A 22,788-nucleotide genomic window follows, 5' to 3' on the forward strand; every position below is an offset into this window, starting at 1 on the left:
GCGGCATTTCTATTTTCCCCTCCACTAATTATTCCGGTCATGCTTACAAGGTCACGTCAGACAAGATGGGGAATCCAACTGTAAATCTCACTAAAGTAAAAACTAAACTAATCTATTTTATTTTCAGCGCTGACCTGCCCACAAACGACAGCTCATGTAAGTGGCTTATCACGTGACAATTTAAAGTAGCAGCCATAATCAACTAAAACTGCAGGAACTCGGAGAAAAATAAATGTGACCATGGGAGAGAACATGCGAGAGAGATAACATCACGATCGTTGAAGAGATTTGTCACTGAACTTCTCCAAAAAAATCCGTCAAATGGCCCGATTCGTCCTTTTCATAAAATCATGGACAATGAACTAAACTTTTTTTTTCTTTTACCAGGAATAGCCCACGGAGCTACAATAGCCCTTCTTCAGAAGCGACCTGGCCACAAATGATCGCCAAATGAAGTGGCTTATCACATGGAAATGTATCGCAACCAAATACTAGAAACGCACGTTTCTAAATCTGGAGGTAAAAACCGGAGGACTCGGAGAATATTCCACACGACCATGGTGAGTGAGACACGCACACTCCAAATATACAGCAGGCGACACGATCGAGATCGAACCCATGACCTCCTGTATACCAAGCGAGGTAGTTAACATCTCACCACGATGGCTTTTATTTAAATGGTAAAATATGACAGTGGGGTGGGGGAGAAATCAATTCATATCCAAAATTGTGCCTCATTACATTAAACAAATCCATAGCAAATGGCATACAATTATTGTATTGCATGCAAAGTGATAAATGCAATATTTATTGTGATAGAATCCTGGCCCAGCATGCTGCAAAATTGTGCACATCTATAACAAATGTTTGCAATAACAACTTACACACCATCAATTTTAATAGCCTTTGCTTTTATTTGACCATATTTTAGATAGTGAAACGTGCACAAAAAGCTGGCTGAAGAAGAGGAAATAAGTCAAAACATTTAATTAAAATAACTGTAACATATCGAGGTAAATGTAATGGAAAGGGGGGACTCTTAGAACATATCTGCGTTGCATAAAGTAGCATAAATACTTGAAACATTTCGAAAATAACATGCTGTTTGGACCAAACACATCTGTAGGTTAATTCAAGTGGAAGAAGCCATACTTGTTAAATAACTGCAGGGAACCGGTCAACGATCGGCCTCCTCTTGGGGTTGTGAAAAATTGTTGATTTTGATCCAAATATTGCCCTCCCCAATGCATTTGCGCTATCAAGACGAGATCCGAGAAGGCTGGGTGGCTCAAAAGTGCAGAGCCAGCACATTTGAGGATTTCGGGGGTTGAGACCATACATTTCCCAAGGGTTAAACAATGTCTCTCGAACGCAGCTGCATTCATAACTCTATCATCGGATCCAAAGAACAAGCCCGCCCTGCATGGACATTGCAGAAAACGGCATAGGCCAAACTGAGATTAATATTCTGGTAATAATGCTACCACTCTTCGGTGGAATTATGGCCATTACCATTGCCATCATACCTACGCGTGACGTCACTCCACATTGACCAGCCCCCCTCATTAATATTCATGAGCAGGTGACGACCTCCAAATGAACACTCCCCTTACCCCTCCTCATGAATAATCATGAGTGGGTGACGTCACTCAATATGGAGTACCCCCCCTCACTAATAATCATGCGCAAGTGACGTCACTCAACATCGAACAGCCCCCCACATTAATAATCATGAGCAGGTGACGTCCTTCAAATGGACACCTCCCCCTCCATTATTATTGCCTACTATAATGAGCCAAGCATGTCTGTGTGCAACGCTCGTGACGTCACTCCACATCGAACAACCCCCTTCATTAATAATTATGAGCAGGTGACGTCACTCAACATGGAGCACCCTCCCACCTCATTAATAATCATGAGCAGGTGACGTAACTCAACATGGAGCACCCTCCCACCTCATTAATAATCATGCGCAGGTGACGTGACTCCACATCGAACAGCCCCCCTCATTAATAATCATTATAAGGTGACGTCCTCTAAATGGACACCTCCCCCCCCCCATTCATAATAATTAGCGGCTGACGTCACTCCACATGGGGGGGGGGGGCGAGGCGCCTCCTCCCCCCTCCTCGGCGTCAACTGCACAACCCTCACTACAAAGGCAGAACACTCACGTCATCACGTGATCTCCGTAACGCTATTGAGACATCAGAGTAAAAAGGACGTCACGATGAACAAGGGATTATAACCTTCAAATGAAATAGGTCTGTGTCACCGCGCCCTTACAAATTGCACACGCATTCATGCGATCAATATCACGTCACGATCTGCCTTTTCGCTTGCAAGTTTCACATTTATCGCAATTCACCCGTCCTTGGACGGGCAAAAAAGGCTCATCACTTAACATTTACACTCGCATGAAGTACATCTCGATCGGCAGTCTGCCAGTGGCAGCTGTCCCTGTGTGGTACAATTTGACCACAGCACCAGACTACGAGTGGGTATTTGTCTTCCCGTGGAGTGCTACGTGGAGTTTCCCACTTGTGGTAATCTGTAATCGGTCGAATTTATTCATGTTTAACTGTGCGGCTAGCACACAAACTTATGTCACCGGGTTCACAATGCAGTCCGCTAAACACCACAAACACCCACGTGGATATACGCTCATTCATACCCACGTACACACATACATGCTCATCCATATAGACACATTCATACACGCACACACATGCACAACAATTTTCCCGAGTAGTTTTAGAGACTATTTAAATGCAGTCACGGGATGCTGGAGGATGGTGAAGCAGAGAGGGATAGCACTGCCTCGGCCAAACTGATTTCATCCGAGTTGGATTCGCAGACATTTGCTGTATTAAATCTTGACTTAAAGCTTTCGTGACTGCAGGAATTCATATTCTTTGGGTCTTTCGGTAAAGCCACGTAGATAGAAAAAAATAACAAAAATCTAAATCACGACGTTTCGATCGCAACACAAGCAATCGTCTTCAGGTGCTGTATTTTGTAAGATGCCTGGACCCAGAGAAAACTGGCTGTTGATTGGCCTCACACCATGCTGATGGTTATAAAATGGGCATGATTGATAGCACAAACACTTGCCTTGCTAGGTGGTGTTCTACATAAAGAAGGTGAGTGGCAATGAATAAATGAGAAACTCGCAGGAGGCTTACGGTAGTCCTATTCTGAACCCGCATATGTCTCTGCTGTCAGCACTTCTGATGATGGACTGTAGCTCTGTCCTATAACAGATGCTGGTCGCGCAGAGGCAATAAAGTTGGGGAAATATAGACACAAAATTCACACACACACACGCACACCAACGCGAAGATCCCTCGCCGAGTCTTACTGTCTGCTGGAGCAAGCGCTGTTAGTGAGCTTCCATTAGTATTCGTAGGTTTTGGCCTACTCTTCCACGATTAATGAAAGTAAAATAAAATTAAAATAAAAATCACGACGTTTCGGAGGCAACACAAGCTTCCGTCTTCAGATGGAATCGTCACAGCACGATAGCTGTTGCCTCCGAAACGTCGTAATTTTTATTTTATTTTTATTTAACTTTTATTAATTAAATTTTTTTACCTACGTGACTTTACCGAAAAAACCTAAGAATATGAATCCTTGCAGTCACGAAAGCTTCAAATCTAGAAGCTCCCATTAGGGTCAGTAAAAGCACACGAGGGGATGAACCCTGCCTAGCATCCCACTCAGCGGCCTTCGTGTCCCCGGTGCCGATGTGAACACACAGCGCGGATATTTGGGGGCGCTCCCGTTGGTGGAAGCAGTCGGCGCAACTGGACTCTTGCACTCCAGATAAATTCTGGTTCGATCACCCGACACGGCAGGTGAGACAATGGTCAAGGACTTCGTAAATCTTCACCCACCCAACCCCTCTACCCGCAGAAATAAATGAGTACACAACGGCTCGTCTGTTGGCAGGCTGTTTGTGGTGGGATAAAGTGTGGCACTCCCCACCTCGTGCAAGTTGTCTGGCTATCGTGGAAGAGTAGGCCAAAATACCTTCGAGGGACTCTCCAGTGCCTCCTCTGGTCGGGGTCCTTCTACCAGCAATGGTATGAGCGAGCAATGGCAGTGCAGCATCTTTGCCTTTTTTTACCGGGTGCAGGACACATCGGGCAGGTTAGAGACATGCTCCACCACTCACCACCGATGAGAGCCGTGGCCGAATAGATTTCAAGGCACCAGGTTCACGGTGCTGTTGACCACCGCATCGCCATTCCCCAAGCACACACAGACAACGATCCCCCCGTGTAACCTTTTGAGGCGGTTGGTTGCAGGTGTTTTCAGCGAGCACACATTAGGGCCGAAAAATGGCACACAAGGGGACATATTCTCGCGCGCACCACAGCCATCAGCCTTTGTCTCCCCAGTCATGCGTTTGACACACGGCACCAGGCGCACATTTTAAGGCTGGGCTAACCTACGGTAGATCCATGACAGATTCATACGGCACTCCCCAGTGATGTTAGCCATGGCAGATAATCAAATTCAATCCACCAGATTCATAGCGCAGTGTGTTAACTACTGCATCACCACTCCCCAACCACAAATACCTCCCGTAAGGTCGTAGCAGACTTTTTGTACTCATTTGAGGCTGAGTCAACCTAGGGGAGGCCCAGGACCGGTGCAAATAATTGTCACAGGTGATAGGCATGAGCGGAAATGGATCTCGGGTGGCTGGGTTCATAGTGCAGAGCGCCGACTACTGCGCCACCGCTCCCCAAACACACACTCTTATGCACGCACACAAAACAACAAGCAGCAATGGAGCAGTAAATATTGGATCGTTCAGCTTGTCCTCTGTTGAGCCTGACACAGGATTAGGTGCGAAAGTACAATGATCTCTCCAAGCACTGCAATGATATCGTGTTTGGCTCTGCACTTACCAAAGAGAATCCACTGGGTGGAAGAGTTGATAACAATGCGTACGTATAATTCACACCCATAAATGCCAGCTTTGCATCGATCCACCACTGGTGGATGAAGGCCTCTCTCCACACTGTCATTCTCGGGGGTTGTTTGATCACACTTCACCACACCACTGATCAGTGCCAGTCAGTTCGGCTATTACTCGCCAACGATGTTAACCGTGGCCAAGAATCAAACTCACTTCGCCGGGTTCAGATCAGAACTGCTGCGACACCACTTCACTCTCATCCTAATGAATGCTCAAGAAATCCACTTACCAGTTCTGAATGTTAATACATCGCACAGAAATGCCGGACCGTTGGAGTGATAACCACGTCGCTATGGCAGGGGGCCACTTCATTCATAACCATAATTCTCACACAACCCCGAGGAAGCCCGTTATTTGTGCCGCACGTGAATTTGTCTGCCACTGCGTGTGCGTCACGTGACGAGCACGCGGTGTGACCTCCAGGTCTCTGCGACAGCAACATTCAGATTCCGGCCGTGTTAAGGTTGCAGCAATTTAGGCTCGCAATGATCAAGCTGCGGGATTGCAACTTTTGGCTGCGCGATCATCGAGCTCTCTTCAGGACACGGCTGCGTTCAAGGGGGGCGAGAGATTTGATTATCCGCCATGGCTAACATCACTGCGGAGTGGCGGATTAATATGTCGTCACGGATCTACCGTGGGTCAACCCAGATGGCATAAACACTTTCCGCAGCAGCGAAGAGTCGAACAAGGTAAATTAACGACCGGATGGAGCAGTGGCACAGTGGTAAGCGGCACTATGCCCGTGACCACAGCGAACCGGAATAAGGTTCCCAAGCACGGCTTTCATTAGTAGCCGAGCAGTCTCTGAAGCAGTCCTGGGTCCTCCAAGCCCACAACCCCCACCCACCCCCACCCCCATTCACTAATCTGTACTGACCAGCGTGGTGAAGTATGGTCATGCAACTCGCACGACCGACTTAGCATGAGAAGGCCTTCATCCAGCGGTGGATTGGTGCTGGACTGTGACTATTATTACGTCTACCCTGATTTTAACAGCAAGTGTTTTGTATCAATCTTCTATACATTCATTATGTGCTAGCGACATAGATGTGTAATTAAAGTGTGTCCTGTGTGGATTTAAGTGGTGAGAAAAGCCATTAGCATGTTGTGGATTCTGTTATCACACGTTATAATGCTGTGGAATTTGTCAATAACGTCATCAATTTGTCGTGCTTGTGAAGAGGGAGCATTAGACAAAAAAGGACGCCTATGATTTATTTTAATTTCAAATTTTTTTGAGCACGTTTATTGAATAATGTGGTAAATGCTCATATTGTGAGAGCACCACTGCAAACAACGTTTGAACGTGATCAAAGAAAAATCGCAATCAGCACGCAGGCAACTGCAGACATTTGTGAACTTACAATGTGTTTTCCCCCACAAAAGTAGTGACGCGTTGCGTGAGTATAAATGTGTCGTGAACCCGCCAACACCCGACACAGCCAATGAGTCAGGTTTGTCACGTAAACGAAACGTGCCAATTAGTTACTATCTTCTTGGTTCTTTCGGTAAAGTCACGTAGAAGGGAAGTAATAAAATAATAAAAATAAAACATAATACAACAATTCTCACGACGTTTCGGCCACAACGCAAGCAGCCGTCCTCAGGTGAAAACCAGGTCCGTCGAGGCGACAGAGTCTGAATGAAACAGCACTCTGTCGCCTCGACGGACCTGGTTTTCACCTGAGGACGGCTGCTTGCGTTGTGGCCGAAACGTCGTGAGAATTGTTTTATTATGTTTTATTTTTATTATTTTATTACTTCCCTTCTACGTGACTTTACCGAAAGAACCAAGAAGATGAATCCCTGCAGTCACGAAAGCTTTAAATCGAAAAAAATTAGTTACTACTTCACATTTAGACTTACGCGATCGAACCCTAAAAAAATCTTTATTATGAATTCCATTGGTCGCAGAAGCCTACGCGTGTTTCAATTTCAGTTTAATTTATTTTGTATATCCCTGTGAGCCATGCGGCTCTTGAATCGGGTGCAACCGCAACAAACAAAAACATGAACAAGGAAACATCTTAAAGTGACTACGCGCAAACAGAAAAATCCAGGAAAAAACAGCAAAGTCTTCCAGAAAAAGCACCGTATATCAACGCTGTGTGCAAAAATCCCAGTGGGATGCAAGTCAAACAATAACAACCATAAGACATTTTTTTATTAAAGTTATCAGTCTAACTCTGTACTACAACAAACAAATATGGCTAAACCAAAACGTTTTCGAAATCACCAAAATAAAGCTATAAAAGCAATGTAACAGTGATCATATGAACTGTGATTGAAATTTTACAATAAACGACATAACATGTACTACCAAACTTTGCAGCCATAATCTATATTTGAAGTTTTCGTGACTGCAGGGATCCATACTCTTTGGTTCGTTCGGTAACGTCACGTAGGTAGAAAATAAAATAAATTAAATAAATCACGACGTTTTGGGCGCTTGTGTTGCGCCCGAAACGTCGTGATTTAATTTATTTTGCAGCCATAGCTGGCTGCATGAGTCACTCCATAACAACAAGAGAATCAATGTGAAACTGACGCTGCCTAACCCTGTCCGTCTAGTCCATCGTACTTGCGTTGGTGATGGCATATACTGCTGAGATAATGGAGAAAACTAAAAGGTCCCATAGACCCTAACAACGGTCGTGACTCGTGGTTTATTGTCGAACATTTAACTCTGTTTTCTCGACCAATATCCTGCTGCACTGCCGGAATGTTAAAGGCCAGCAAAGTGTGCCTCTAATTTTATGGGCTACTTATTCCAGACCGTAATTATTGTTAAAAGCTTTTTCCCATCAGTTTTTTTTCTTCTTTCTACCAGCGTGAAGAACCCCCTCCCCCCACCCACTCGCACATCTCTGTCCAATTATTAATGTCGAAGCGATGCTTTCCAAAGCGATGGCGCATTGAAAGTTAATCAGCCGTTTTAATGGATTTTTATATAATTAAGGTACCAGGCAGTCAATCAGTTGCATTTTTTGTATTTTTGCAATAACAAAAGTTGACCATGTCGTGTCGAATGAGAAATATTAAGTGGAATGGTCACAAAAGCTGAAATAAGGAGAGTGATCTAGGAAGAGGGGCAACTTCGTGGTGCGAGACTGGACGAGAGGAACAGAGATCCGGTGAACGAGCGCAAATCAAGGGAATCCTTATTGACGTTTGGCTGGTGGGCGAGGGGGGAGAGCAAAGTAAAAATGGGCCTTGGCAGAACACACACCGCTGAGATAGGATGATAGGTGACGGACACGGGCACTTGCAGGACTGTCGGCCGAGGCAGCAGAGATGCATCGTGAAAACGGCAGGACCACGGCAGATTGCGAATGGAGCGGACAGGCTTTCATACAGCAACGGATGTAGTCAATGACTGATGATTAAATGGTTGATGGTGGAGAAATCATGATTAATACGACAACGATAATGATCATATTAATCCGTCTACAAATGCTCGAAATCAGCCTGCCTCCTTTGATGTATAATTGTAGTGTCACTCAACTTCATGACAATTATTAAATGGAACAATCATTTACAAAAACCGTCATTCATTCCTTTAGCCATATCACGTCACATTTATAGGTAAATTTTAATTATCTGTGTGTCTCTATATATCTATAGAGTAGTTACACACGGATAAGTTTGTACATTTAAGGGTGGCGTTGAGCCGCAGTGTGCACTGTGATGGCCCTGGATAACATCGAGATCACCACACTCTTTGCAGGCCGAGGTGACCTAGGGGAGGCCCAGGACTCGTTTAGATAATTACCAGGTAAGGCTCACTGAGCTGCTATATACAGCTCTTTTTCAGAAACGACCTGGATATCACAAATGATAGCTCAACGAAGTGGCTCATCACGTGGTACATTGATAGAAGCCAAATACTCTAATGATGTTGATTCCAAATTTGAAGGGAAAAACCGGAGGAGCCGTAGAAAAATCCACGTGAGCACGGGGACAACATGCAAACTCAAAATATACAGCAGCAGGCGTCAGGGTCGAGATTGAACCCATGACCTCCTGCACACCAGGCGAGGTAGTTAACATCTTGCCACCATGGTGCCCCATTTGAATATATAATTCGCACCCCATATGCATTGAATGAACATGCCACTGCCACTTTCAACACATGCTTATCATCATTGAATATAAAAAAGGGCAATGTTAATACGTATTCACATACATATTGAAATTCTGTATATGTATTCTTCCACGATTAAGACTCGTACATTGACCCTACAGACCCGTAAATAAGTATAGAGTTTACCAAGAAATGTAACAATTAAAATTGATCGACATATCAGTCCCGATAGTGAGTGATCTTTATTTAACGGAGTCAAAGCCCTTGTACACAGCAGGTCGCTTTTACAAGGGGGACATGGATATTAAGCACGCAGATTAACAGAGCTGCAATTCAGCACAGCCGAGCAAAACACCATACGTACAACACAACAATGAAGCGTCGACACAAATGTGTGTAGTGTAAACGTTTAATCCGTGTCACCTGTCTGGATGAAGTGGCTCAGGTCCGCCCTTGCTTGCCAGAATTACCAGCCGACGAACGGGGAAACTTTCTGCGTGGATGACAGCATCGCTTCCTCCCGTCGAAGCGTACTTAGGGGTGTCACGGTCCCATTTCCGAACGCCTCCGTCGCGCGTGGATTTGTTTTTTTTGCCCCCTCTCTCTTCCTTCCGCCTGGCGAGGGGACATTCGCAAGGCGGATTCCGCAGCGTGTCAGAATCCGACTCTGCACCTTTCCCACCGTCTCCCTCCCTCGCTCGCTTCTCTCCGCTCTCCCCCCCCGTGAGTCCCTCCCCCCTCCCTCCACCACCACCACTACCACCGCCGCCGCTAACTGCAGAGCCCCAGTGTACATAGGCGGGAGTGTGTGTGTGTGTGCATGTGCGCGCCACAGGGGTTGGCGAATTGGAGGGTTGAGGTGGCTGGGATGAAATTATCTTGCGCGCTGGTTTTACGAGTGACGTCCCTGTTGTTGGTGGTGGTGGTGACACATATGAATGGCACTGCACAGGAATTACATTAAACAAGCTCGCCGTACGTTCATAGTGGAATTGATTTTGGAAATATTATCGTCTCGAGAGACGGGTTGCGTTCGTCACGTTTTTTTTGTGTAACGGCGGCAGATGCCACACTTAATCCGAATCGTGCTAATTTCAAATAGTTGATAATTGAAAAAAAAACTCTTTGATGAGGAGTAATTTTTCTGTTCATTAATAGCGCAGTGTCACGAGTTTTTGTTGTTGTCTTTCATGTAAGATGAATGCCACGTCTGGAATTTATTCCGTATAGTATATATACTGATCAGTTTAACCACGTCGTTCTCAGATTGTAAATATTGTGCCTTGGCTCTCCAACACACCGGTGTGCTGTACCGGTGACGAATTACCACGTTCTGTTTACGTAACAACCCTTACTAGTTGGCTGTGTCGGATGGTGGCGGGTTCTAACGACACATATATATTTACGCGATCTAACCCAAAAAAAACTATATTATGGATGTATACCGATGTTAATATTCATCGAGCAGTTGAATTGACGATGATCGTGCATTATTCACACGCATTGCATATTTATAATTTATAAAACATATTTGACCACTACATTAAAGCAACATATTTACAAAACTAATGAAGTGCCCTTCATATCAAGGGAAAAGTTAAGGTAAATTCACTGTTTACATTAACTAATGCATTAATAATACTCACACTTTAATTGTAATAAGAACGTATTACTCAAAGGTGGATATATATATTTTTGTTGAATATATATTCTACAGTTCTTATCATAAGGTGTTGCGTTACCTCGGCTTCTTTTCTAATACATAAATAATATAAATAGACGTATTATTTTTGGCATCACCGTGTCACTGGTTTCACGATCGAGGCCGCTACATTCAATGTATAATTGATCCAGCGTTTCCACCTCATCCCTCCAATCTCTCTCTCTCTGTCTCTGGGTCATCCCAGTTTTGAAACAGCAGCGGGGACGAATGTCCGAAGATGAATTCAGCCCTTGCAGACATTTGGAGTGTGCGATTCCTGACATTAATCAAATATGTATTATTTTTTTTATTACAATCACGCTTGCTGAGCAGGGCCCAACAGCCCAAAATGGCAAGTGGCCAGCAACAAATAGCACGGCTGAAGGTGCCATAGAATGTAAGTATTGTGTTTCTTGTATTAAGCGAGGTTGTAAGGATGTGGGGAGGGGGGGGGGCATGGTGATGGGAAGGAATTACAAAATCGAGCAGTGTAATGAAGGAAACAACATAATTTTAAATTTCGATTTAAAGCTTTTGTGACTGCAGGGATTCATCTTCTTGGTTCTTTCGGTAAAGTTACGTAGAAGGGAAATAATAAAATAAAATAAATAAAACAATAAAATAATTATCACGAATGAGAATGAGATTCAGACGCTGTCTCCCCGACAGACCTGTTCTTCACCTGATGAAGGCTGCTTGCGTTGTGGCCGAAACGTCGTGAGAATTATTTTATTATGTTTTATTTTTATTATTTTATTATTTCCCTTCTACGTGACTTTACCGAAAGAACCAAGAAGAAGAACATAATTGTTATGACCTGCAGTGTGGTGGCTGGACACGGCGGCTAGGAGATGTTAACTACCTATCCTGGTATACAGGAGGTCGTTGGTTCGATCACGACCCTGACGACGCCTGCATGTTTGGAGTTTGCGTGTCTCTCTCCCCGTGGTCGCGTGGATTTTTCTCCGGGCCCTCCGGTTTTTCCCTCCACATTTTAGAAACACGCGTTTAGGGTATTTGGCTGCTATACATTTCCACGTGTTTCGCCACTTCGTAGAGACATCAGTTGTGATCAGGTAGCTTCGGAAAAAAAAGAAAAACTATATAGCTCAATGGGCCTTACCTGGTAAGATAAAAATGGTTTAGTTTCGTGTGAGTGAGATGAAAGCCACTATGGTTAACCCGGGTCCTCGGCAATGGGTGGAGGAAGCGATGAGTGAAGTTCTTTGGAAGTGCAACCAGGGCTAGTGACAACAAAAGAGGAATAATGAGGTGACTGACCAGTAAATAAAATAAAAACATTGAGCAGTTGCACAAGAACAGCGTGAAATCAGCAGCGGGCCACTCCTGCATCTCGCGTGCAAAAGATGAATGCCCTTACAGCTGCCAGGGAGAGCCGCTCGGCAGATAATTTGGACCTCTGCAACAAGATAGACGCTTCGCTGGAAATCTGATAAGCACCCCGCGATCGGCATATCTCGGCGGCAGACAAGGCGGTCAACCGAACAGAGTCCCGCGTTTGCGCGAGTTGCTGCAGCAGCAGCAGCATCAGCAGCTCCGGTGGTCACACGGCCTGCACGAGTCAGTTAAGACGGCCTTACCTGGGCGGGGGGGGGGGGGGCATCTCCACTGTGGGAGGTGTTCGACAAGTGAATGTCCCCCCACACCCTCCCCCTCCCCTTTGTGAAGCTCTTTCCGACGGCTGCCACCTTCTTCCAACGCAGACCAAACCCGGGGATTTCTCAATCACCGCACGTCAGAATTGCACGGTTGGTTATGTACGGTGCGAGCGAAGCTCATCATACGTACATACGTAGAATCAGCCTTGGTCTATGAAAAGTAAACCGTGCAGTTGACTTTGGAAAGGTTCAACAACACAAAACCCGGTACCGGATGTCGATACAAATCAATTTCCGCCACCCGAATACAAATATTAATTTCTGAACTGTCCGGGTCAAACAAGTGGCAACGCTCGATTTAAAGCTTTCGTGACTGCAGGGATTCATCTTCTTGGTTCTTTCGGTAAAGTCACGTAGAAGGGATTTTTATTATTTTATTACTTCCCTTCGACGTGACTTTACCGAAAGAACCAAGAAGAAGTGGCAACGCTGATATTCTTCGTCGTCATCGTGAATGAGAGGAGTTCTATTGCATTGTCCCGCAAATGCATTCATTCAACACCGCCGCTGGCTCTGTACTGAGCCGATTGTGTGTGCGCGACTGTGGATGTGACATGTGAACCATTTTTGTTTTTTTACCAGGTAAGGCCCACTGAGCTACTTAGCTGTTTTTCAGAAACGACCTGGCCACCACAAATGATACCACAAACGAAGTGGCTCACCGTGAGGAAAGTTACAGCAGCCAAATACGCAGCATTTACGTCACCTTCTTGTAAAAGAAGAAGAAAAAAACACAGACTTAAAAATGTCATAATTTTGGCCGAAAATTTTGGACTGTCCACAAATCTAAAAATGTTCGGATTGACCGCTTCCTCTCTGAGTGCCACCCCTGCCTTCAGTGGCACCGTCACCCCCTGCCTGAGAAGAAGACCATCACTCTCGGGTCAACGATTATTTCAAGCCTAGTGTGCCCCCCCCCCCCCCCCCCCCATTCAGCTTGCTACCTCTGAGGTACAAAGAAAAAGGGACTTGTCATGGGAATGAGAATATCTCACAGTACCGGAATGGGACAACTCTCCATGCAAATCCATTGTCTTGAGTGGCGTATTGTGAGACAAACAGGGGATATTCATGTTCTGGGGAGCCGACGCTGATTTCAGCAGGACAGCTACCTCAACAAGAGGATGATCCCGGAACAAAGCAGAGCAGGTTGCAACCAGCACCCGATACATAACGGCATGGATACTCATACAGCGCAGCACCAAAAGACAATTTTCATCATTGCCGAGTTTGTCTCTTGAGCTACTGATACCATTGGCCGGGCGATAAAATGCAAGAGACTGTCTCTTTGTCCCAATGGGTATAACAAGGTAATTAACACTGAACATTAACATCATCCGTCGGAATCACAGAGAAGGGCCGCGCTTCTCTCCTCTCCAGAAGTTCGTTGCAGGAACACAAGGATGTTCACGCTCGGCTGCTCTACCTGGACGAGCTGCGGCAAGTGCCCTTCAACAGCCACCAGCCGCTGGAATGTCATCGTAGGAGGTTCGTGACTTTCTACGTGGATAACCAGTGTCCTCTAACCCGTCTCCTGACCCGTCTCTTCATCCATGTCCTGCCCCGTCTCCTGCCCCCTCTCGTGACCCGTCTCCCATTAAGCAGCGGTGAACTCTTCACCGCCCGTTCACGGTTCAAGGCTCACGGTGGCAGATACAATTATTTACCGTCGACCGTTGAACTTTTTTTTATTTTGGCAGGTCTCGTGTGGAAAGGAGGACTCGTACAAGGCTTCCCCGGCGTTTGTCGGAAGTGCCTTGTCGGATCGCACTCCTCAATTATGTTTCCTTTATTCTCCCTTTACGTCCGATGGGTTGGAACAGCGGATAAAGGAGTCTTCCTGTATTGGGTCTTGCCAGAATGTAGCTCAATTCTGTCTCTGACTTATAGGGTGCCGCGGTGGCGAGACATCAACTGCCTGCTAGGCCTGCTGTATATTTGGTGTCTGCATGTTCTCCCTGTGGTCGAATGGATTTTTCTCCGGGTCCTCTTGTTTTTCTCTCCACATTTATAAACATGCTTTTCGAGTATTTGGCTTCTATAGATGCCTCACATGATAAGCCACTTCTTGTTGACCTATCATTTGTGATAGCCAAGTCACTACTGAAAAAGAGCTGTGTGGATCTTACCTGGTGAAATAAAAAAGGGTTATTTTTTAAATTAGGCATTCATCTGTAACTGCATTGCTGCCGCGTCCTGAATGTTTCACATGGGCCCCGTTCAATTCTCAGGTGCAGTCGAAATTGCATTGCACGCACGTTGGATTGCCCGCTCCACTAGCCAGAGCATATTCATCTCATCTCTCTTAGCGTCAACGGGGTTCGACCACCCCGCTTGCTCACACAGATCTCGTGTCCCTTAAGGAGGGACACCTAAGGCCAATTAGCCACGCGGGTCTTGGGTGAGGCAGGGTCATCTCTTCTTCTTTGCATTTAACAGCAGGGGGGTAGCAATCCCGGTCTGTAAATGTATGGCTTTACAGCCAGTTATAATGACCGGTGACCCCGTGGGGCAATGCATCTTCTTGGAAGGATTCCTATGTGACTCAGATACAGAATAGTCAATATTGAAAACCGACGCCCCCCCCCTCCCCCAATAATTTTGACCATGTTCAAAGATGTTAACTGAAATTCTCCATTTACACCCTCTGCAGAACCTCATTCAGAGGAAATTGGAACCTGGTCCTAGATCCGGCTATGGACAAGAGTCTAAGAAAGCCTCTCAATATGCTCCTGTGTAGCAGAATGTATAAACTCTCATCACGGATTCATCAACTGGACGCCTGCCGATTGGCAAGGCCTCGCTCGTTTGTCCCGAATGCACGGGATGGCAAGGGCGTCACGTGGCCTACGAGGCTGGCAGGAGGAATCCTGACAACGATCAACTTTGTTCGGTTCAGGACATCTGACTGCGCTGCCTCCAGGAGTTAAGAAATAAATATTCGTATTACCAAAATCACCTAATTGCTGATCTACAAATGAAGCATGCCTCTTTTCCTCGGCACCCCAAATGTTCCAGAAACCACGACCACACCCCTCCACCCCTCGCCCCAAAATATCTCCTCGATTGTAATTTGCTCCCGAAGTCACAACTGGCAATGCTTTAGAAATAGTAACGAGATTTTCTATCTTACACGCCTTTGGGCTCGTTGACTACAGCACATGGAGTGCCTCCTTCAGCTGGATTCCATTAGCAATCTCTCAGACACTCGCAATTCAAATTTCTACATGGGAATAATTATACTAATGACTGGTGCATCAATTATTCAATTATTCTGCCCCTGCCTCCCCCCCCTATCTTACACTGCATGTTGAAGATGCTTCCGAGGTGGGATGGAAAATGTAGGAAAATGCATACTGCCGATGCCCGTACGTTCAAAGTCTACATGACAATGTAATCCGTCATTTCAACCAGACGTACTGAGTTTCTTTTTTGCTTATCCCCAAAACACGTGCCTTCTTAACCTCACATCAGGAACTACATTAACCAATATCCCACTCTACCTTCCTGCACATGTGCTGCACAAGGGAAAACAATAACATTGCGGCACAACATTGGCAGTGATGGACAAGAAAAAACACTCAACTCATTGGTAACACTGCCCGGATCAGGCAAAATAATAATAATATACGATTCGGGAAATGTTCTTTCGTCAGAGTCATGAAGAAAGGCCATTTTCAAACATCCATAATAAAGGTATTTTGGGTTAGAACGCATGGATATAAACCCGAAACAGCCAATTAGTAAGGTTTGTCACGTAAACAAAACGTGCCAATTCGTTACTGCTTCAGCACACCAGTGTGTCGGAGAGTAACCACACAACATTTGCAATTCGCGAGACGTGACGTTCCGCTGGTGATTACAACCAACTTCAATCACCAGCAAAAACGGCGGTGAACCTTGCTGGGATTTTTGCACACATCGTTGGTGTACGGTGTTTTTTTCTGCAATATTTTGCTGTCTTTTCTTGGATTTTCTGTTTGCATTCAGTCACATATTCACTTTAAGATGTTTTTTGTTCATTTTTTTTGTTTGTTGCGGTTGCACCCGATTCAAGAGCCGAATGGCTCACAGGGCTATACCTAATAAATGAACTTGAACTTGAATAGGCTGTGTCGGGTGGTGGCGGGTTTAACGACACATTTATATTCACGCGATCCAATCCCAACAAATTGTTTTCACGGATAATATTCGTCTCGGAAGGCCCAATACGTGTCAAACCATTGTCAAAAAGCTTCACCTATTCACTCATGGCGATTGTTTTTTGTAGACCCCGAGCCAGTGGTGGACAATTCCCAAGAGGAAGGGAGAAGAGAGAGAGGAATCTTTGACTTCAATGTCGCCTCTTTGCTGCTGCACTACAAAAGCTCGACTCTTGTTCCTGAAACACGGCAAGGAACACGAGGCACGTAGGTTTGTAATTTTGCCTGGATTTTGCTCGAGTTGCCACCGCTACCAAAGCCCATGTTTAGTTTGTTGTCCTTACGTCTACGTAAGGTACGAAATAAGTTCAACACACACGGATATATGTACCGCGCGGGACGACGTGGACGGGTTTTAACCCAAATCTGAGGCGCCCCTTGAACCCCCCACACCGACAGAGACCAATTAATCGTGGCCACGTTACGAAATAATATCACACTCCGAGTGACATACATGAGAATATAATACGTCGCCTCGGTTGTCTTTAATCCCTTAGATCCGGGACAACTTGCAATGTTCGCTTGTAGGAGTTCGGAACCGTTCGCCTCTATATTTGCACTGTGGATGGATCCTCGGTTTTTTTCACTTCTCTTCTGCTCTCATATCCCCCTCCTTCTCCTCCTCCCCCATCTCTCATTTCTCTATGATGTGCCTCATCTCTCTTGCCCCCTGTTGGCCCTCAACAGAGTGACTCAGTCTGGCCATTTATTTCATGGTTCTTTATTTGGGCATTTTATTGGTCCTTTTTTATAGTTCACAGAAACATTTAAGGACTCCTTCGCGTGAAGTCAGCAATGAGCAATCGGAGAACTGGCACTGTCATGGGAGCGTGGAATTCCCACAACTGCTTCAGGGCTGCCCAAAATATATTTAGATTTTTTTTTGTATGTAAATGTACGGTGAGTGGTGGTGAAGTGGTTAGCACACTGCAACTGAACTCGGCAACCTGAGTTGGATTCCAGGCTAAAGTTACCAACAGTGATGAATGATGTCTGAACCGGTCATCGATCCTCTCCCTTCACCTGCTATCACTGACCAAAATGGTGCAGTATGGTCAAACAAAAAATTCACGACTAACACGACATAGAGGAGGCCTTCATCCAACAGTTTATTAAACATACATCGAAATATATGTATATATATACCCGTTTTAAGCGTTTGTTGAGTTGCATTATTTTAATTTTATCCTTTTCAAGTTACCCATACCAATTGTACAGTTAAATTTGCATTGTCTGTGTTTAATATTTGGCAACATTTATGAAGAGCAAGAGTAAAAGGGATAATAAAATTAAATGTGATTTAAATAAATTGACATAAACAACAAAATCACTCGGCAAGAGGAACATTGGTTTTATGAGTTTTAAAAACAGCAATGATAAAAAAAAATTGTACAAGAATGTTCGCACAATATTATCAAATGTATTTCCATGGAAACGATAATAACGAGTAATCGTAAATAATACGCAGTGCAAAACTTTTTTTCTGAAGAGGTAAAAGCAAGCGAGGAGACTTTTTATCAGGAACAGTATTTTTATATATTCCAGCACATTTCCACTCTTTAATTCTACAGGGAATGATGGAGCAAACTAAATTTCGAGGTCTATAAGGTTCGTTCTAGAGTGGCGTCTTTTGTCTCCAAAGGTTATTAAATACACTTCATCAGCGGGTCCTATCAAATATACATCTTGCGGCCTTAACCCTTCGCCGGCAGTCCTCAGAACGACGACAACAGCCAATGAGAAAGTGTGGTGCCCAAAAGCCTCTCAATTTTCACCTTCCGTAATTCTAGGATCTACGACGGTGACAGGAGCCGGACCGCGCCTCTTGAACCTGAAAATTGCGGCCCGCGTTCGTAGACTCTTAACCGAGACGGCGCGTATTCTTTTCAAAGCGCTCCAGAGGGCATCGGCAGCAGTTGGTCGGTCATGTCCCGGAGGGTTAACTTAAACTGACAAAGATAAAGATCCCCCGTATAGCCTTAAAAGACTGTAGGGGCAAGTGCTGTTAGCGAGCACCTATGAAGGCCAGAACGGTACACGAGGGGGTGGGTGGGCCAGCACCACGCCCGACCGCCTTTGTCTCCCCAGTGGCGATGTTTACAACACCGCAGCGGGTACTCATTTGAGGCTGAGTCGACCTAGAGGAGGCCCGGGACCGGTTCAGATAATCGTCACTGGTGTTGGCCGTGAGCGGGAATCGAACCCGGGTCGCCGGATTCATAGCGCAACGCGCTAATCGCTACACCACCGCTCCCCACTTACACACACCGTGCCCTCTTGGCCGCTGACTTACGTGCGAGCACTGCAGATGCCGCCGGTCTTGGACCCAATCGGGCAGCGCATCGTTTCGGGCAGCTACGGGCACGATCAATTATGCACGCAATTCAGTTCGTAACAAAGACAAAGACCACTCCCTGCATAACCTGGCCAGACACAAGGGTCAAGTGCTGTTAAGTGGTCACGTGATAATGCCAGAAGCGTGCACCAGGGTGGCGTGGGTAGCAAACCACACCTGGCTGCCTTTGTTTCACCATTGCTAATGTTCCCAAGCCACCACATGCACTCATTTAAGACTTCGTGAAGCTAGGGGGAGACCCAGGACAGGTATAGATAATCACTGGTCAACACACCTTTTCTGGCATAAGGTATTCCAACGGTTTTAATGTCATTTTGGGGTGCTGATTCCAAATCTGGCATCAGTTTTTGTCTATCACATCAGGTTTTTGAGATATCAAATATTGCATTTTCAATAAAAACTGCAGAAGAAAAATATTAAATAAATGTGGATATCTACATAAAATTATATTATAAACACAATATCCTAAAAATACAACCCCATATTTTAACACTAAAGCAGTCACTGACTCGAAACAACTTGCAATCATAAGTGACAGAGTTAATTTCGGGTAAAATCAATGAAAATGGGGTATGCCGATAGCATAAAAATAATGTGATAGAGCAAATCTGAGATCAGATTTGAAATCAGCACCCTGAAATTAGTCTCTAAACAGCTGCAAAAGTCCAGGCCAGAAAAAAAATGTTTTTGGTTGTTGTTGACCAGTGTAATCATTGGACACTGATGTTAGGCGTGGCCGAGAATTGGGCTCAGGTAGACGCATCCGTACAATCACTCACCCACACATCATCGAGACTGAAGCTATGTCTAAGTATTAGTAGACACTAAAATTACACGTACATTGATGCGATTTTCTCATGGTTGGCAAAACCAATTATTCTCAGTGTTGTTTCTACATCATACCCTTTAATATTTGTATTCGTCCGTGGTATTTTCTCTGTTGTGACATTTGGCCTCCTCGTATGTATGTGTCCCCCAAGTCTCCCCTGCAAAAGAGACGATCAGTCTCAATAGTCTCCCAGATTGTTTCTTATAAAGGTCATTGATGGACTGTAATTTAGATATTATACGCTGCTGGATAAAGGACTCCCAACCACACCATGTCACTCAAGGAGCGTACACCATCACGCAATCTCCAATGACCGTCACAGCAGTGGCGGCTTTTGTCCAACCGTCGAACAAGGACGGCCCCGCATCGCACCTTTTCAGACGCACTTCTGCGGCCGTCTGGAACATTCTTCCTTCCAATATTAGGACGCCACTGGGAGTTATGCCCTTTCACGCCATAAAGATTTCGAACTCGTGTCTTCAGAGACGCTGTTGTCCTTCCCCCACACAGTTGGCGACGTACGGTGCCAAATAAATTCAACACACATACATCGTGTACATACAAACTCAGGTCGCTAGGTTCATGGTGCAGTGCTCAAACCACTGTCACCCCCCCCCCCCTCCCCATCAACTGATAGTTATATTCACGATATAACATAGCACTTAATGTGTCATTTTTAAGTGGATTCCGTTGCCGTGCATATTTTAATGTTTCCAGTGCATGCATGCATTATATATCCCGCCCTTATGCATGTATATACGCACACACGTAGATGCATACATACATACATTTATATAAATCACTACTACCACTCCCAAGTGAGGCAGAACCGTAAGTCTCTTTGTGTTCAGCCATGCACAATATTACGTGTCCCCGAATACCGCATCCACACTTTGGTGCCGGAACATTCCAAACTGATATCGTTTCCTAGTTTTTTTTTTTCTCCATCCTACAGTACCGTGCCACTATCTGCATCCTACGATGTCTGGTTGTGGCTCCGTGCCAACGCTCCGTGTGTACAAAGAGCAACGGTTGTGCAAATACAGCGAATGGTGTCGTGTGTTGATTGGCTCGGTTGTTCGCTCGGAGTATCGTTTGACCTGCCATACATTTCCACGCAATAAGCCACTTCGTTGAGCTATCATTTGTGGGCAGATCGCTTCTGAAAAACATAGATATATAAGCTCAGTGGGCCTTACCTGGTAAAAGTAAAATAGTAGAAACAATATCAACCTTCAGTTTTAAAAGAATTTGGAAAGCTATACCAGAGCTGCACGATACAAAATATCTCCGGACAGAAATTTAACCATCCCATTACATTACCCTGTGGCAACATCTACAACCAGACTGCTTAGAGACCTGGGAATTAAGGGCCAGAGCCAGCGTTCGGCAATCAAAGCTGTATCGGAGGCGGCAGAAGGGAGCAGTCAGTGGCTCTGGATGAAGAGGAAAGACCCCAGCTGGGCCCCAAAGTGAGAGGGCCAGGAGGTATGCAGTCAACAATGCTTGACTCAGGGAGGAGGACGCCCCTGCCATGCATAGTCCCATGGGATGTTGGCTACCAACAACAAGGCAACTCCTATGACTAATTGGGAATGGGATGCAAGCGTAGGATTGATCACCCTGTCGCTGGCCGCCTTTGGGGAGGGTGTATAGTATGAAAGGCCGAAACACCCTAGGAACCAAAGGGTCACTACTGACGATGCGCTCCCCAAATTTCACCAGGCTCACTGTTCATGAACTCTTGGAAGTGCTTGCACAAAGGATAGTAACATCTCATCCTGTGTTCTTTGGAAAAAAAAAAATTATTCCTCGACAGTTTTCTTCTGCATAACACCAGCATTACAGAATTCTGTGCTGTATATTTATAAAACACCCACAATACATGCCACCATGTACTGTACAACAAATATCCTGCATTAAACTTAGTTATACATCCAAAGATGAATTACAATTGCAGTGCTAATTAATTAAAAATTATTATGTATACGTGCGTGTTAGCGCAAGGTAACCTTGCATATAATCAAAGTGATTAAGCACCCCTCAGTGGCACGAAACGGCAGAGTCTGTAGGAAATTGATGTATATTTTATTTTACTGACTTTTAAGCTAACGGAAAACACCACTCCGTTCCTGACTGCGTTTTAATTTATTGATGACCCGATGCCACAGCCAACCCCTTGCCTCCTTGCCAGATGCCTTTTGCAAAAAAAGAAGCAGCAGGCAATGCTGACTCCCTGTCAAAGTGAATCTGCAACTTAACGACTAATGCAATCCAAATGGCCGGTCTCTTGAAAAAAAAAATATTTTTTTTTCAAAGGGCGCGTGCAGTGAAATGTGGCGGGCAAGTGAGCGGCTGGCTATTGTAAAATCTCTGACACGTGGCAGGCTATACGTATGTATGATGTTGAACTTCTTTCGTACCATACCTAGTCAACCGTGCTTATCGGAGGTGCGTGGGGAAGAATACCAGCTCCAGCCTTGACTGGTGCTCACGAACTGCACTTGCCCCCAGAAGTCTATATGGTTCTTCTGGGGTTCGGGGTAGACGTGTCTGTGCCGTGCGTAAGCAAATGCACTAACAAAACGATTTCACGGGTGTAATGCAGCATGTGCATGTCGTAAAATACGTATGCCAATGATTTCATGTTTCTAGAGAGGGCCGTGTGTGCGCGTCTTTGGGGAGCGGTGGTGTAGCGGTTAGCGCGCTGCACTACAAACCTGAAGCCCCGAGTTTGATTCCCGCTCACGGCCAACAATAGTGAGGATTATCTGAACCGGTCCTGGGCCTCCTCTAGGTCGACTCAGCTTCAAATGAGTATTTGGTGTGTAAACATCGCCACTGGGGAGACAAAGGTGACCGGGCCTGGTGCTGGCCACCCACCCCCTCGTGCGCCGTTCCGGCCTTCGTTGGTACTCGCTAACAGCACTTGCCCCAACAGTC

General features: G+C 45.4%; 1 protein-coding gene across 2 annotated transcripts in view; it reads right to left on the minus strand.

Moving 5' to 3' along the window:
* LOC133354270 (leucine-rich repeat and immunoglobulin-like domain-containing nogo receptor-interacting protein 1) overlaps positions 1-9,736 on the minus strand; it is a 114,496-nt gene extending 104,760 nt beyond the window's left edge. For both annotated transcript variants that reach the window (XM_061570981.1, XM_061570984.1), the window contains exon 1: positions 9,501-9,736. The gene's annotated coding sequence lies outside the window, so the exon portion shown is untranslated. The remainder of the gene's footprint in view (positions 1-9,500) is intronic.
* Positions 9,737-22,788: the final 13,052 nt, after the last annotated feature.

Source organism: Lethenteron reissneri, chromosome 46 (genome assembly GCF_015708825.2).
Source record: "Lethenteron reissneri isolate LAM-NWPU_2019-01 chromosome 46, ASM1570882v1, whole genome shotgun sequence".
Classification (NCBI taxonomy): Eukaryota; Metazoa; Chordata; class Hyperoartia; order Petromyzontiformes; family Petromyzontidae; genus Lethenteron; species Lethenteron reissneri.